This window comes from Protopterus annectens, chromosome 3.part1 (assembly GCF_019279795.1).
Source record: "Protopterus annectens isolate FY-2018-M chromosome 3.part1, PAN1.0, whole genome shotgun sequence".
In the NCBI taxonomy this organism is placed as follows: domain Eukaryota; kingdom Metazoa; phylum Chordata; order Ceratodontiformes; family Protopteridae; genus Protopterus; species Protopterus annectens.
Genome location: NC_056732.1, coordinates 1175864928 through 1175880529, shown reverse-complemented (window position 1 = coordinate 1175880529; position 15602 = coordinate 1175864928).

Genomic DNA, 15602 nt, shown 5'->3' with positions numbered 1-15602 from the left:
TGGGAATCATGGTAGCTTCCAGGGAAGGCAGCCCACACATTCAGTATTATGCCCTGGGCATCGCACATGACCTGGCAGTTGATGGACGGGAAGCCCTTGCGGTTGAAGTAGACCTTACCCCACTCACCGGCTGGTGCTTTGATGCATATGTGCATGCAGTCTATTGCACCCACTACCTCAGGGTATTCCGCTATTTGCTGGAAGAGATGCATATTGCTGGCCAATACCTCACGGGAATTGGGGAAATATACATGATCACCGACATGTGCTGACATGGCATCCAGGAACTGGTGCAGTACCCTGGATGCTGATGCCTGTGATATCCCCATCATATCACCAGTTGATCTCTGGAAGGTACCTGTTGCTAATATTCTTAGGCCAACATATACCTTAGTTTCCACTGTGATGGGTTCCCCTCTGTTGGTTCTGTGTGTGAGGCGTGGCCTGCACAACTCAACAATTTGCTGCAAGAGGTCTCTGTCCACTCTATAGCGCTCCACTATCTCCAGCTCATGTAGCCCCTGGTAGGTAACCCTGGGCCTGTACACTCTTCTCCATCTCCTCACTGTGGGTTGTCCAGCAGCATTTGCATTATCACCACCCTCAGCATGTTGCATATGTCGCCTTATAACAGCAATGGCAGCCCCTAACATTTTTTGTCTCAGTGAAGCCTTTTCAGTTTTCACTTCTATTAGCTTACTGCAGTGTTGCAGTGTCTCTTGAGAGAAACATAATGGACTGTTGTTTGCAGAGTTTTAAGTGCTGGGCTGGGCTGGGCTAGTGTTCTGCCTGGGTAATTGCCTGATTCTGATTGTTTTCACCTGCTAGCTCTGTTAGTACTCCCTGGTAACTTCCACTATTTGGTGTGCTTCCTTTCTCCTTTCTGTTTCCTCAGTGGGGGAGCGCCGCACACACAAGCGCAAACACGCGCACAGCAGCTAACATGCACGCACACATGCTTACACCCACTAAAACTTGCTTATTCTTGTTAAAACGTGCGCACACCGGTGCAAACGCGCTTACAACTGTTTACACAGCCTTACATATGCTTACCCAAGCCTACACGCGTGTAGACATGCTTACACGTGTGCACATTGTCTTAATCGGGTTTACTGGTGTGCACACGTGCACATGCAAGCTCAGCAAGAAACTTTGGTGTTATCCACGGCATACTCCTTCCATTTCTTGACTTTACCTGGCCTACCTGTTGACACACCTCTTTCACTATTATGTAAATGTAAGCTGACACATGTTACTCTGCTCCAATGAGCTTCACTCCTTTCATACATAGCCCCCTCGTGATGTCACCTATCTTCTACTATGTTACTCCCCTTATCCTACTACTACACTCCACTGACTGTGCTCATTTGCTATGTAAACTTGCAATTCACTATCCTAACACTCATTTACATAGGATTGCCTTCTAATGCTTAGTTACATCTCTTAGACTGAGCTTCCCCTTAGCAACCTCTACTCGGTGGCCATGTTGTCTTCAGCCTGCCATTCCCTTGCATTGTAAATTCATTTTAGCTATAAAATCCACATTTGTGGATCTTAATTATTAATTTTCTGCTTTTTAGGGTGCACTACAGTTAAACCCCAGTGATCGGGATAAAAAAAAATTATTTTATTTTTAATCTGCATCACTTCCCATTTCCAATGGCCATATTTTTGGCCATTGGCATGCTTCCTCCTGTGAATGCATGCTTTTTTTCCAGCTGACATGACTCTGTTTTGCTATTTGCAGAACTGTACTCAGTTATCAACTGACTACATTTCTGCAAATAACACTACTCCTATTCGGACAGGTTCGGTTTTCCTGGATCGCAAATTTACCTCATTTGCATGGTTTTCGCCTGCAATTGAGGCAATTTGCATATCCCAGCCCTGTCCGTGTAGGACTAGTTTGGAGAGCTCAGTTGCATGCCCTTACCGGCTGTTCCTGGATCGCTCGACGGACATGTTGGCTGCATGTCTTACTCTACTCTAAGACTCCATGCAAGCCTTCGTGAATCCGGCCCAAAATGTTTTTTTGAGAAGCTACCCTTCTTCCACAGACTGTGTCTGCATAGCTCATACTAAAATACATATTTTTATTGGTGGGTAGTGAAAGCCTTTAAGCTTTTCTCCCTGGTGCTCTGCTAAAAATGTGCTTTTTTTTGCTCAGTAGGGTTTTTCACTTAAACAAATATGAATAAATGTATAAATAAATGAATAAAACATAACGAGGTCCACCATCTTGAACTAAAATTTCTGTGCCATTTATTTGTAACCAGAGGCAGAGTGTAATGACCTACCGTCTACATTTAAAATCTATAACTCACTGTTTACATCCTAATGATGCTACAAACTGTTCTATCGGTATGCATTTATTTCCATGTCTAGTTGTTCTCAACTCAGTAGAACAACTCAGTTCCTCAGAAGCACTCCTCACCCTGGAGAATGCAGACATATGTATAGTCACAGAAATATAGTTCAGAACCATGGCAAGCACCCCAGCTATCAAAGGCTAAAATGCCTTTCATACATTTTGATCCCCCTCAGCTCAGGATAAAACAAAGGTAGGAGGTGTCTCAGTGTTTATAAAGGACAAATGCACTGCGAGACTGGTCCAGCAACATGAATTGTTTAGGCTGTTCCATACCCAACTAACCATAGGTGTGATTCCCTATACTATCCTTGTTAGATACTGATCCCCTCACAAGAGTCTTTCCTAAACCTACTGGATTCTCTTAACATACAGCCTGACACCATACAAAGAGGTGACTTCAGCTACCCCTCCAAAAATTGAAAGACTGGCGCAACCCATAATACTCAGAGGTTTTTTGGACTTTATCAACACACATACCCTGGAGCAACTAGTTCACTCCCCAAATACAGGTACAAATGTCCTAGACCTAGTATTCATGATCATGGAGGGATGCTGTTCCCTCCTATGCATTAACTCCTTTCTGGTAAGATCTGACCAAAAAATGATCTCTTTATTATTAAAACTAACCTAAAACTGCCATCAAAGTCCATATCTGTTAGGATGGTGTACTTGTGTGTGTGCATGTGTGCACAAGTGTGTGTGCGTGTGTGTGTGTGTGTGTGTGTGTGTGTGCGTGTGTGCGTGTGTGCGTGTGTGTGTGTGTGTGTGTGTGTGTGTGTGTGTGTGTGTGTGTGTGTGTGTGTACTCAGAAGAACCTAACTGTTTTTACTACAGTCAGCATTACAGCCCCATGGAATACAAACATTTAGGTTGTGGAGCTGACATAATGGTAAATATCTATACCAAGGTATAAGGTTTGATTCTCACCTCTGTTTATTCGGTAGGTTTTTAATAGTTTGCAGACTGATAGTCTAACATTTAGGCTTTACTGGAGAAGCTCATCCAGACACTGTCATAGTTTGCTGTGAGAGAGGCGTTTGTTTTTGCTTTCTTGTATTTTGTATTACTTCATTGCCTTCTTCTGTTTTGTATATTGTGATTTCTTTTCTTTGCACTGTTTTTTTACTTGTATTTTGCTTTTAATTGCATGTTAGGAAAGAGACCACAGATGTGTCTGTTGTGAGTCACACAGACATAATAGCACCCTCCATCACTGGTGGTGTTGTGTTCTTAAACTGAACTGTCTTTCTAGTTGCCTAACCCTAATGTAAATTTGACCACATATCTCTCTTTCCATCTACTTTTTCATTGGCTGTTGTGAGCAAGCACAAAATTATCTCTTTCTGAAACCGCTCGCCTTTAACTGTTTAAAATTATTGGCCACCCACTGTATTCCACAGAACCAAAATTCAAAGTGCCCACCTCCTTTCAATCTATCTTGCTCTTTTAAAATTAATGGCTCTCAACTAAGATCGCTAAAGTGTTAGTTACCCCCCTTTCATATCTAATTTCTTAGTAGACTTAGGATATTAACCCATTTTTTTCTATATTACCTTTAAAATCTGGAATATATATTTCAAGACCACCAATTATTGGAGAGCCCACATTCTGCCTCTCAGTAGTCATCTTGGGATTAGTCCTTCTGATTTTTTCTGGTACAAGATGGTGCACAGGGAATTATTTCCTGGAGACTGCTGATTACCGGAAAGCCTACTAACTGTTTCAAAGGTGACAGCTTGCAATTTGTGCATATATTCTGCTCCTGGTGAGAGAAGGATCAGAGTGCACTGACTCCTGACTATTTCTGGTAGGGCAGCATGTGTCTGTGTTTGACGTTCCTGATTGGTCTGATTGCCATTCAAGACATTTACCAGGAAAATGCTACAACAAGCTTACAGACCCTTGCATCGTCTGGGACAAGACTGTGGATAAAACACAAAAAATAGACTGACAGTGATATACTCAGTGCAAAGTATGTCAAAATGACTACAAAACAAACTCACGCCAAGAGCTTAAAAATAGAACTTTAATCCAAGACAGCAAAGCTTTCGGGTATAACCCTTCTTTAGTGCACATCTGTGGAACACCAAACAGGCTGTGGTCTGCTTCTTATCTTGGGACTGGTGTTGATGTTTTGTTTCTGGTGATATAAAAAGCAAAGGAGCATTGTATCCCAGCAGAGCGAAGCTGTGGAGAGACCCACACTAGTAGTAGCCAGCTAGTAGCCATTTATGTGATTCCCCTTTTTTCATCATTCTTGACAAACTAATTCTTTGTTTTCAGTAAGTACTGCTTGATTTGTTTCTAACTTTAGAATATCTGCCTAAATACTTCATCCTTAAATTGTCAGGGTCTACTTATTAGTTTCCCCTCAAGAGTTTGGCAGTGCTCCTTATAGACATAGGCACCTTGAGTGACCTTTTCCTGTAACAGCACAATTAAAATTTCACCAGTACTTACTGACACACAGGACAACTAGTTTGCAGTGACAAACACTGTTCCCAGAATTGCAGTCCGGATACTCCTGACATTGCTTTATATTCTTACTCTAATTGTCTAATCAATAAAAAAGGGTCTGTTGCCATGGATATGAACTTTATCACAATCTCCATTGCCAGTTTGGTGGATATGGGCATCCGGAGGCAATGTAGAAATTGCCTTATGTTTACTGACAACCAGTTAATTCTCAAACAAACTGATATGGTATGTTGGAGATGTATTTATAGAATGTCACTGGAGGCAAAGCTCTCATATAAAAGTACTACTAATGTCAATAAGTTGTCAGTAGTACACATGCTGCACCCAGCACACACAATTCAAAGCAGACATACAGGCCCACATATGCTGAGGCACTTAAATGTAACATTCCTAAACCCTGAAGACCTCATAAACAAAATACACAAAACAAGTACCCTCAGCAGCACCAAATGCACTCTTTGAAAACAACACCCACATCAACACATACAGCCACATCTCATGGAGCCTCTACTTCTGAGGCCAAAATGCAAGACACCATACAATCCAACATTCTGGTCATTGCAAACTCCATTGTGAGACACACTGATGTCCTCCTTACCAGGAATGGTAAAGAGAAATTCACGGTCAGTTGTTTATCAGGGACTAGGATCTGTCACATTATACATGCACTCAGGTCATTAGACCGTAAGTACCAGTATGACCCAGTCATAGTCCATGTGGGAATAAATAATCTGAGACATACCTACCTAGACTATATGAAGAGAGACATTGTAGAGCTTCTGGAATATATGGCTTTTGGAATATATGTCCCAGGCTAGTATGAGCCTAGCATTGAGCAGCATTTTACCTTTGCCAAGGATGATGCCACAATACAAACAAAAGATGACTTAAATAATTGGCTTAGTTTCTTGTGTCATTCTAAGGGGGTGCAATATTTGTCAGCATGGAATGAAATGGTGAACAGACCACACTGCTTTGCCAGGGATGGTTTGCACCTCCACCCTCTAGGCATTTAAATAATAGCTAAAACATTGTCTTCCCCCCATTTGACCTGACTGAGGCATTTGATACAATACTTCACTCAGGTATTTTTGACAAACTCAAGAAGTTAGGTACAAACCTGTATGTCACCTTGATAGCCAACTGGCTCACAGACAGGTCCCGGGATGTTAGAATTGGAGAATCCACCTATACAAAGAGGCCAGTCACAAGTAGAGTCCCACAGGGATTGGTCCTTGGACCACTCCTTTTTGGCCTTCACTTCTCTGAAGTCAAGGCCAATGTCAATGGTCTCTGGATGACTAAATTTGCAGATGATTGCAAATTAGGAGCTGTCACTGAATGCCACATTGACACAAATGATCTCCAGGAAGGGCTGATACAGATAAACAACTGGTGTCAGAGTCATGGACTAAAACTAAATGTCAAGAAATGCATGCTAGTATCCTTTGGGAAGTCATCCACCCCAATAACTATCATATTGACAACAAACCCCTTCGAGCTGGCCCAGTAGTCCAGAACTTAGGGGCACACATACACAGTAATCATGTCTCTGCACTAGTGAGGAAATATTTCTATGTTGTGCAACCTATAAACCAAAATATGGCATCTAGGTCCAGGAAAGTCATTGTTCCACTGTATATTTGGCATTCATCAAACCTGTCATACAGTACAGTGACCATTTTGGTATGTATCTAACCAGGCATATCCAACAATTTGAATGTCCACAGAGGCTCCTAATTAATAGAATATAGAGCATAAGTAAAATTTCCAGAGCAGACCATCTCAAGACCCTATCCCTGTATTCTGTCTTCTATAGGCTGTTGAGGGGACCTCTATGCCTGGCATACTGGCCATTGTCAGACTCAATTCTGATGGACCTCCTGCATATCCACAAAAGAAAGAGCACCAGAATTACTCATTCTGAAGGCTTAAGTTTTGCCTGTGATATGAATAGGACCTGCTGGAGAGACAGGTATGTATCCCAGAGACTACCCAATATCTGGAACAGGCTCCTATCCATGTGAAGCAGAGGAACTCCCTAAACCAGTTCAAGTATAACATGGGAAAACTGAATGGAGAACATAAAATTCATCCTTGGTTTGGCACATATGTCTCTAATGGACAGAGGAAACCTGCAAATGATTCATCACCCAGGCCCCTGCTTGTAAATGTTTTATCTCCCAAGCCCTTGCTTGCACTTATCAGTGGTACCAGAACTTGTTAGAGATTTAGGATACATGGCTGGGCTTAAACAGGCCCTTGTGGTCTTTAGCCTAGTAAACACTTATGAACATATGAATCCATAAGAACTTTGCTAAGGCCAATTACCTGAAACTAAATGACAGCGTATTAAACTTACAAGGCCCTCCAAACCCAGATGACACTGAGGCCTATTCTGAGCTTACACAAAAGCACTGTAAAACCACATTCATAGCCACATAGAGGAAGCAGTACATAACTGAGTCAAACCTGTGATTACTGGCAAAAATAAACCACCCTGGTGGTCACCTAGCATGAATAAGTTATCTAACTTTACTATTACTTCAAATAACGGAACTATAATATCTCCTGAACCAACCACCAAACTACTCGGAGTACTAATAGATAATAACTTGTCTTTTGAACCTCACATTAATAACACCATAAAAACAGTAAATAAGAAACTAGGTTCCCTCTACAGAATCAAACCCTTTCTAACTCCTCTAGCCAGGGTCACCATTGCTCGCACCCACCTTATCTCTACCCTGCTCTATGCCTCCCCTATCTATACCAAAATATGCAGACGTAATCTGAGTAAACTGTCATCCTCCTACAACAATATTGCCAGATTTGCAGCTGGGTCCTCCTATAGAACTCATCACTGTATCAACCTGAATCATCTTGGATGGTTAGAGCTGCCAAATCTAATACTTTTCAGTCAACTAATAGTAGCTCATAAGATCCTGTATCTACCGCAGAATACAACCGTACTTATTTCCCTAGCTATCCCCTATAACAATCTCAAAACCTTACGCTCATCTAATAAACTACTTGTACAAATATCTAAATTCAACAACTCAGCTGGTGACACCCTGTTTGCTAATACAGTAGGTAAAGCTTGGAATAGCCTCCCAAGTCAGCTAACCTCAATATCCTCAGTTAACCTATTTAAAAGCAAGCTCAAACCCTACCTCAAATCACACTGGCTATGCCCCTGTGATAACCTAGACTAACCACCATACCCTTATCTAGACTCCCCTGATTCCTAGCCTCTTATGAACTTGATTTTGTGTTTACTCACTGTTATTAGTGTGCTTGACAATTCTGAGGATTTTTTCTCATGTAAATTTGTATATGCTATTGAATGATCAACCATTTTCATATAATACCACAACTCCTGTGTGAATGCACACTATAATTGTATCCTTGTATTTTGCTTTAGTAGACTCTATCCATTTAATTACTAGTGTTTATTCTTCTTGTTTTTGTGTGACCTTAGTATCTATAAGATCTCTTAGATATAATTTCCATTATTAACTCAAACTACTGTTGTATCTTGGTTATTTTTACATCAGGTTTTTTTTTCCCTACTGGAAAACAGTATATAAAATCCTAGGTATGTAATATGTTATAAAGTTTTGTAATATACCAATTTCTACCTTAAATATCTTGTCTTGTCCTATTTGATTATTTGTGGAGCTTTTCTTCCCGGGCCTCCACTGAAAATGGACATATATCCAGCTGGACTAGCCCGGTCAACAAATGTAAAATAAATAAATTAATTAATTAAATTAATAGACTGAAAAAATCCTCTCAAAAATCCAAGAAGGAACAGACAAAGCAGTGCGAAAAGACACTCACCAGTCTAAATAAACAAATCGGAGAGATAGTCAAATCTGCCAAAGCAAACTACGAGGCAGAGATAGCCTCCAAGGTGAAATATAACCATAAGGCTTTTTTAGATTATGAACGTAACCTCAGGGGAAGCACTCAGCAATGTGCCAAGTTAGTCATGAATGGCAAAACATACACACAGCCTAAAACTATAGCAAATCTGGTAGTTGACAAGTTTAGTTCAAACTTCTTCCCTCATTCATCTTGCCACACCCAAAGAAATGTCTGCAGTCATCCCCTTACAGGTCATTATGAGAGAGAAGAGGTCTTTACTGCCCTCACGAAAGCCAGAAACACATCCTACATGGGTCTTGACAACATTCCAGAATCCTTCTAAGATAGCCTAAAACAGAATCTATCAGAGGCACTAAAAACATCTTTAACCACAGCCTCAAGATGAGCTTTGTCCCTTAGGAATGGATGACTGCAACCATCATCCTTCTGCACAAGGGGTGTCCATCGACTGACCCTGGGAACTACAAACCCATAAGCTTGAACAGTCTTATCTGCAAGGCCATGGAGAGAATTATCATGGACCTTATCAATAATGACATAGAGAATTTCCAAACACTGGACCAGACCCAATTTGGGTTTGTCAAAGGGAGATCTTGCTTGTTCCATCTGATGGACTTAAAAAGTCATCAGGGTCACAGATGAGGGTAAAACAGTACACTTATCTAGACCTGGCCAAAACGTTTGACACAATTACCTATTCAAGGATCATAGATACATTTACTGAGTTAGTCATAAACCCCTACATCATCAGATGAATAGCATACTGGCTCATTGACAGGACTCATGTTGTCCAGATAGTTGAATCCACGTCTCATAAGAAACCTTTTACTAGGGGAGTTCCACAGAGCTCAAAGTTGGTACCCTTCCTGGTTGGTTTATACTTCTCTGAAGTGAAAGTCAGTGATGGGGGCCTCTGCTCACCAAGTATTAACTTTCACCCTAATGACCGTAAGCCCAGAGCAATCATTGAATCCGCAAACAATGCTGGCACCATGCAACCAGGTCTAAAAGTGACAGATGACTGGCAGCAAATCCATGATCTGAGACTAAATGCTAAAAAATGTGTAATCATACCCTTCAGTAAGTCAAATATCCCTGCACATTATAAATTGGACACAAAAATAAACACAAACTTCAACTAATAGACCCAAAAAATGAGGCTAAAAGGTAAAATTCACACACGATTTAATGTTAGCACTTTTGTACACACCAATAATATGCACTTCTTTAGACCAGGGTCTGAAGAAGTGCATATTATTTGTGCGTACGAAAGCACTAACATTAAATCGTGTGTGGATTTTACCTTTTAGCCTCATTTTTTGGGTAGATTATAATACTGGAATAGAGATAGATAGTAACCTAAACTTTGACCAATGGGTAGCTACTGTAGTGAGGAAATCTTTCTGTGTGGCTTAACTAATAAGTAAAAGTATGGCAGCAAGATCAAAAGAAGTCATTATGCCATTATAGCCGGCCCTCATCAGGCCCATAATCGAGTACAATACTTCCTTGTGCATGTACCTAACCAGGCACTTACACCAATTAGAACATGCCCCAGATGTTTCTCACTAAAAAAAACAATACAACGCATAAGACGTGGCTTATACAGTCTGTAGAAAGGCCCTATCCCTTTACTCCATCTCATATATTTTATTGAGAGGTGACATGCCTGACCTACAAGGCATTTTCTGTTCCAGCCCTGATGAAAATGTTACATATTTGCAAGAAAAACTACATGAGGGTTACGCATTCCATGAACCTGAACCTTACTTGTGCTTTGTGACAGAACTTAATGGAGAGACAGATTCATATCCCACAGCCTATCTTGTCTATGGAATAAACTTCCCATCTTTGTAAAACAAAGCCCACCCCTCACACTCTTCAAAAGGAATTTGGATAAATGGATGGGAAACTGTAAATTCAGTCCTGGGGTACTGCCAATGTCCTTTATGGGCAGAGGCAGTGGGTAAAAATCACTTAGGGTTCCAACATCAAGAGGCCCACTACACTGATACTACCCCATCTTATATCTGGGAAATTAAGACATAATGTTGTCATATCCTGGATATTATTGTCTAGGATTGTAAAGGTCATTGTGCTATTAGCCTAGTAATCACCTATGAACCTATGAATACATCTCAAACAAATAAAATAAAGAGAAGAAGGAGATGGCTAAAATTTTATCTTAGTGTAAGAGGAAGGATTTAATATTTGCTGATGAATTAGAACATACAGATCATATCTCACAACCTTTTAGCACAAGAAATCTGGACAAAGACAAAAATAATGGGGGGACAAAGGCCCCAAAATTAGGACAGATTTTAAATGTTGCTCTTATAAACCTAGGGAGTTACTGGAGTTGTCCAAAAGAGCAAATTGATTTTTACACTGGCATGCATTTTTCTGAAGGGTATGAAGTCTGAAACTCAAATGTCTGTCATTATTTAGTGACTTAATTCCTAAAAGATTTTCCAGAAACCAGCAAATTTTATGAGAAAGAGACCAAAAATATTATGCAAAAATCAGGATATTTGGTCAAAATCTGGATAGTTGAGAGGTATGATACATAAGGAAAAGAATAATAATAAAAAACAATATTGTTTCATCTCCTTTTGTGTAATTTTTTTATAAGAATATTCTATTATGCCTGCACACAATTTTAATTTCACATAAGAGAATATTTCCATCCCATTTCCATATGGCAAGGGCAATTCACCTCTCCACTAGTAACCAAAAGTTTATAATTGGACTCAGAAATCTAGTGGGTAGCCAGTTAGAGTCATATACCATCACAGGTGTAGTGTTTTTAGGGTCTCTTTGTAAGAAACTACAGTGAAAGCTGGAAGGCTTACTTACAGCCCATATTCTGTGACAGCTGTAAGTTAAAGGACATGTGGGTTTCTGGTATACACCCCTAATTAACTAACTAATATGTTGGTCCCTGATATCCACCCTTAATTAACACACTAGTGTATGGAGCCATGACATATAACCTTAATTTACTCAGTGGTACATGAGTCCCTGACATACACCCTTAATTAATGCACTGGCTTTATAAGGAAATTAGGGTATATGGACAGCTTAGTTGCAAGTTACCAGGGTACATAGTGCCTAATGTTTACTTACTGAATTAGGAACAAAGTAAAACAATAATAATTTAAAAACTTCCATCCACCAGGGTGCATAGTGCCCAATGTTTAACTGCAGAATTAGGAACAAAGTAAAACAATAATAATTTAAAAAGTTCCACCAGGGTGCATAGTGCCCAATGTTTAACTGCAGAATTAGGAACAAAGTAAAACAATAATAATTTAAAAAGTTCCACCAGGGTGCATAGTGCTCAATGTTTAACTGCAGAAGTAGGAACAAAGTCAAACAATAATAATTTAAAAAGTTCCACGAGGGTGCATAGTGCTCAATGTTTAACTGCAGAATTAGGAACAAAGTAAAACAATAATAATTTAAAAAGTTCCACCAGGGTGCATAGTGCCCAATGCTTAACTGCAGAATTAGGAACAAAGTAAAACAATAATAATTTAAAAAGTTCCACCAGGGTGCATAGTGCCAATGTTTACTTGCAGAATTAGCAACAAAGCAGAACAATAATTTAAAAAGTTCCACCAGGGTGCATAGTGCCAATGTTTACTTGCAGAATTAGGAACAAAGTAAAACAATAATAATTTAAAAACTTCCATCCACCAGGGTGCATAGTGCCCAATGTTTAACTGCAGAATTAGGAACAAAGTAAAACAATAATAATTTAAAAAGTTCCACCAGGGTGCATAGTGCCCAATGTTTACTTGCAGAATTAGGAACAAAGCAGAACAATAATTTAAAAAGTTCCAAATTAGGGTTTCTTTTTTACACACAAGTGCTATTAACTTAGAACACGGATAAATGCACAAAGGAAATCATCAGCAGCAGCAGCCCCACACTCCTGCCCTCTTTGACACACATGCCTGACTGTTGCAGATCTTCTTTCACACATCCATTCACCTCTTTCCTGGACATCTTCATTTCCTCTTTCCTTCTTCGTGTCTGTCCCAAATCTTCTTTACCAGATTGTCTTCTTTTCTGCACGTGTGTTGAAAGCACCATAGTCTGTTCTCTTTGATCTTTTCTGCAATTGGAGCTACTTTGGCTTGTGCTCTTATGTCCTCATTTCCTCATCTGTCCCACAGTGTGCATCCCACCACCCTTCTCAGGCTCTTCATTTCCATCACCACCAGCTTCCTTATCTACTCTGCCTTTACTGTCCAGGTTTCTGTACCATACAGTAGTGCTGGTCACACCATTATCATGCACATCTACTTTTCAGCTTCTTTGGCATTCTTCTGTCATAGACTACACCTGACTCTCTATGCCTGTTAGCTGCAGCCCCTCTGATTCTAGCTTTGACCTCTTCATTCAGACTTCCCTACTCCATAACCACCCATTCCAGATACCTGAAGCTAATTATTTGTTCCACTATTTTCCCTTCTATCTCAATTCTCAGCTTCTTCTGATTTCCCCAATTTGCTGCCATTACCAATGTCTTATCTGTGCTTAGTTTCATCCCATTTGCCTTCAGTTTTGCATTCCATTCCCCTATCCTTTGCTGAAGTTCTTGTTCAGAGTCTGCCTGTAATGCTACATCATCTGAATACAAGAACTTTGTTGATCTGTCCCTTCCAACCTGTTTGCAAATGTAGTCCATCACCAGTATGAACAGCAGCGGGCTCAGAGCTGAACCCTAGTGCACACCTTCTCCCACTGTAAACCCCTCTATGAGACCAAACACAGATTCTGCTTGAGTTTGTGGGTCTTTGTACATAACCTGCATTAATTCTAACAATGTTTCTGGGACTTTCAACAATTGCAGTACTGCCAAATCAGCTTTCTTGGGACCTTATCATATGCCTTCTGTAAGTCTAGGAATACCTAGTTGGACCCTTTCCTCATTTCTAGCTTCTGTCTCACTGCAAACATTGGGTCAGTTATGTTGCAGCCTGATCTGAATACAAACTTCTCATCTCACATCTACATTGTACTACTCTGCGTATCTGTTTATCAATCACCCTCTCTAGAGCTTTCAAGCAATGTAACAGGAGTTTGATTCCTCTGCACTGCTCACAGTTGTGGATGACCCCTTTGTTCTTGGACACTGGCACTAGATTGCTTATTCTCCAGTCATCAGGGATACACCTTTCTCCCCACACTGCTATGGGTACCCTCATTTGTCATTTCTCCCCATCTCACCCAGCATCTTTATCATATCTGTCGTAACCTGATCTGAGCCTGTTGTTTTCACTGACTTCATTTTCCTTAGTGCTGTTCTTATTTCTTCTAGGGTGGGCTCCTGTTCTTCTGTCATCATAGGCTGTTTCTGGGGCAGTACAGCTTCTGTGGGGTTTTCTTCATTCAGAAGCTGCTGGAAATACTCCTTCCATTTGCCTTTGATGTCCTATGGACTGGTGAGCAAGTTGTTGCTGGCATCCCTTATGAATAGTGTCTGAATATCTTCTTTATCTTTCTGTCTTTGCCTTGCATCCTGATACAGTTTCTTTGTGCCATGAACTGAGTCACTTTCTAGAAGCTGGTAGAGTTTATCTGATGCCCTGTTCTTTGCTATTGCAACTCCTTTTTTAGCTTCTTTGTTAGCCAAACAGTATTCCTTCTTAACACGGCTTGTCTCTTCTATCTGCTACTTTTTCCTGCACTCCTCCTTTCTTTTGATGACTTCCTGGACTTCTGCATTTCACTACCAGCTTTCCTTATGTTCCTTATTTCCATACCTGGCTTGTCCACATATCAGTTCTATAGTCCTCACACATGCTGTGTTGAGGCGTTGCCATTCTTTTTCATCTTCACTTATTCCCTCCTCTTCTTGGGGTGCTATAGCCCTGAGTAATTCCTTACACTGTTGTACTTCCTCTACAGTCAACTTCCAAGTCTTTAGCCTGGTCTCTGTTGACCATCGAGCCTTCTCTGACCACTGCTTGCAGCTGATTATGGCAACCAGTGGTTTATGCTGTGGGCCAACTGTTTCAATGGGATGACTTTGCAATTATTGATTCTACCCCAGTGCCCTCTCCTTACTAGGAGGAAGTCTACCTGAGTTGCATGTTGGCCACTCTTGAATGTGATCTTGTGACTGTCTCTCTTTTTGAACCACTATCAAGTCATTTGCCAGACAAAAGTCTAGAATGGCCTCTCCCTCTTTATTCCTATATCCTGTTCTGTCTGTCCTGATATGTGCATTCAAGACACAAAGGAAATAAATAAATAGATAAAATAAGTCTGCAAGTAAAATGACTATAAATAAATATGTACTAAATAAATATATACTCATGATTATCGGTATCTCACAATTAAAAAAGGTGCACCTGATTAATTTATTTAAATTATTCAAATGTTTTAAGAATGCTGGCTAACAAATGTAGCTTTGAATTGCAGCATTGTTTTCTCTCTCTCTCTCTCTCTCTCTCTCTAAATTGATGTTAGATGCCAGTGCCTCATGGGTCTCTACTGTGTGAACCTTGTTAAATATGTGTTTGCCAAAATGTATGCACAGTCTCTTTTATTGTGCTGTGGTCATGTTTTATATTACTATTGTAACTCTATGCATATCACTTTGTATGTATTCAAATGTTCAATTCATAACTATTATAAATCATACTTGTATATGACGGTCTTATGTGTTCTGTCACCTTATAACTCAGGTAGTGGCTGAAGAGGACCCATACCAGCCCAGGATCACAGTTAACGAACTTGAAATAAATAAAAACAAATATTTACTGATGGTAATCCACAACCTTTTTAGAAAAAAAAAATCAATTTTCAGGACAAATGGAGCAAAATAGAATGTCAAAATTAAGTTCTT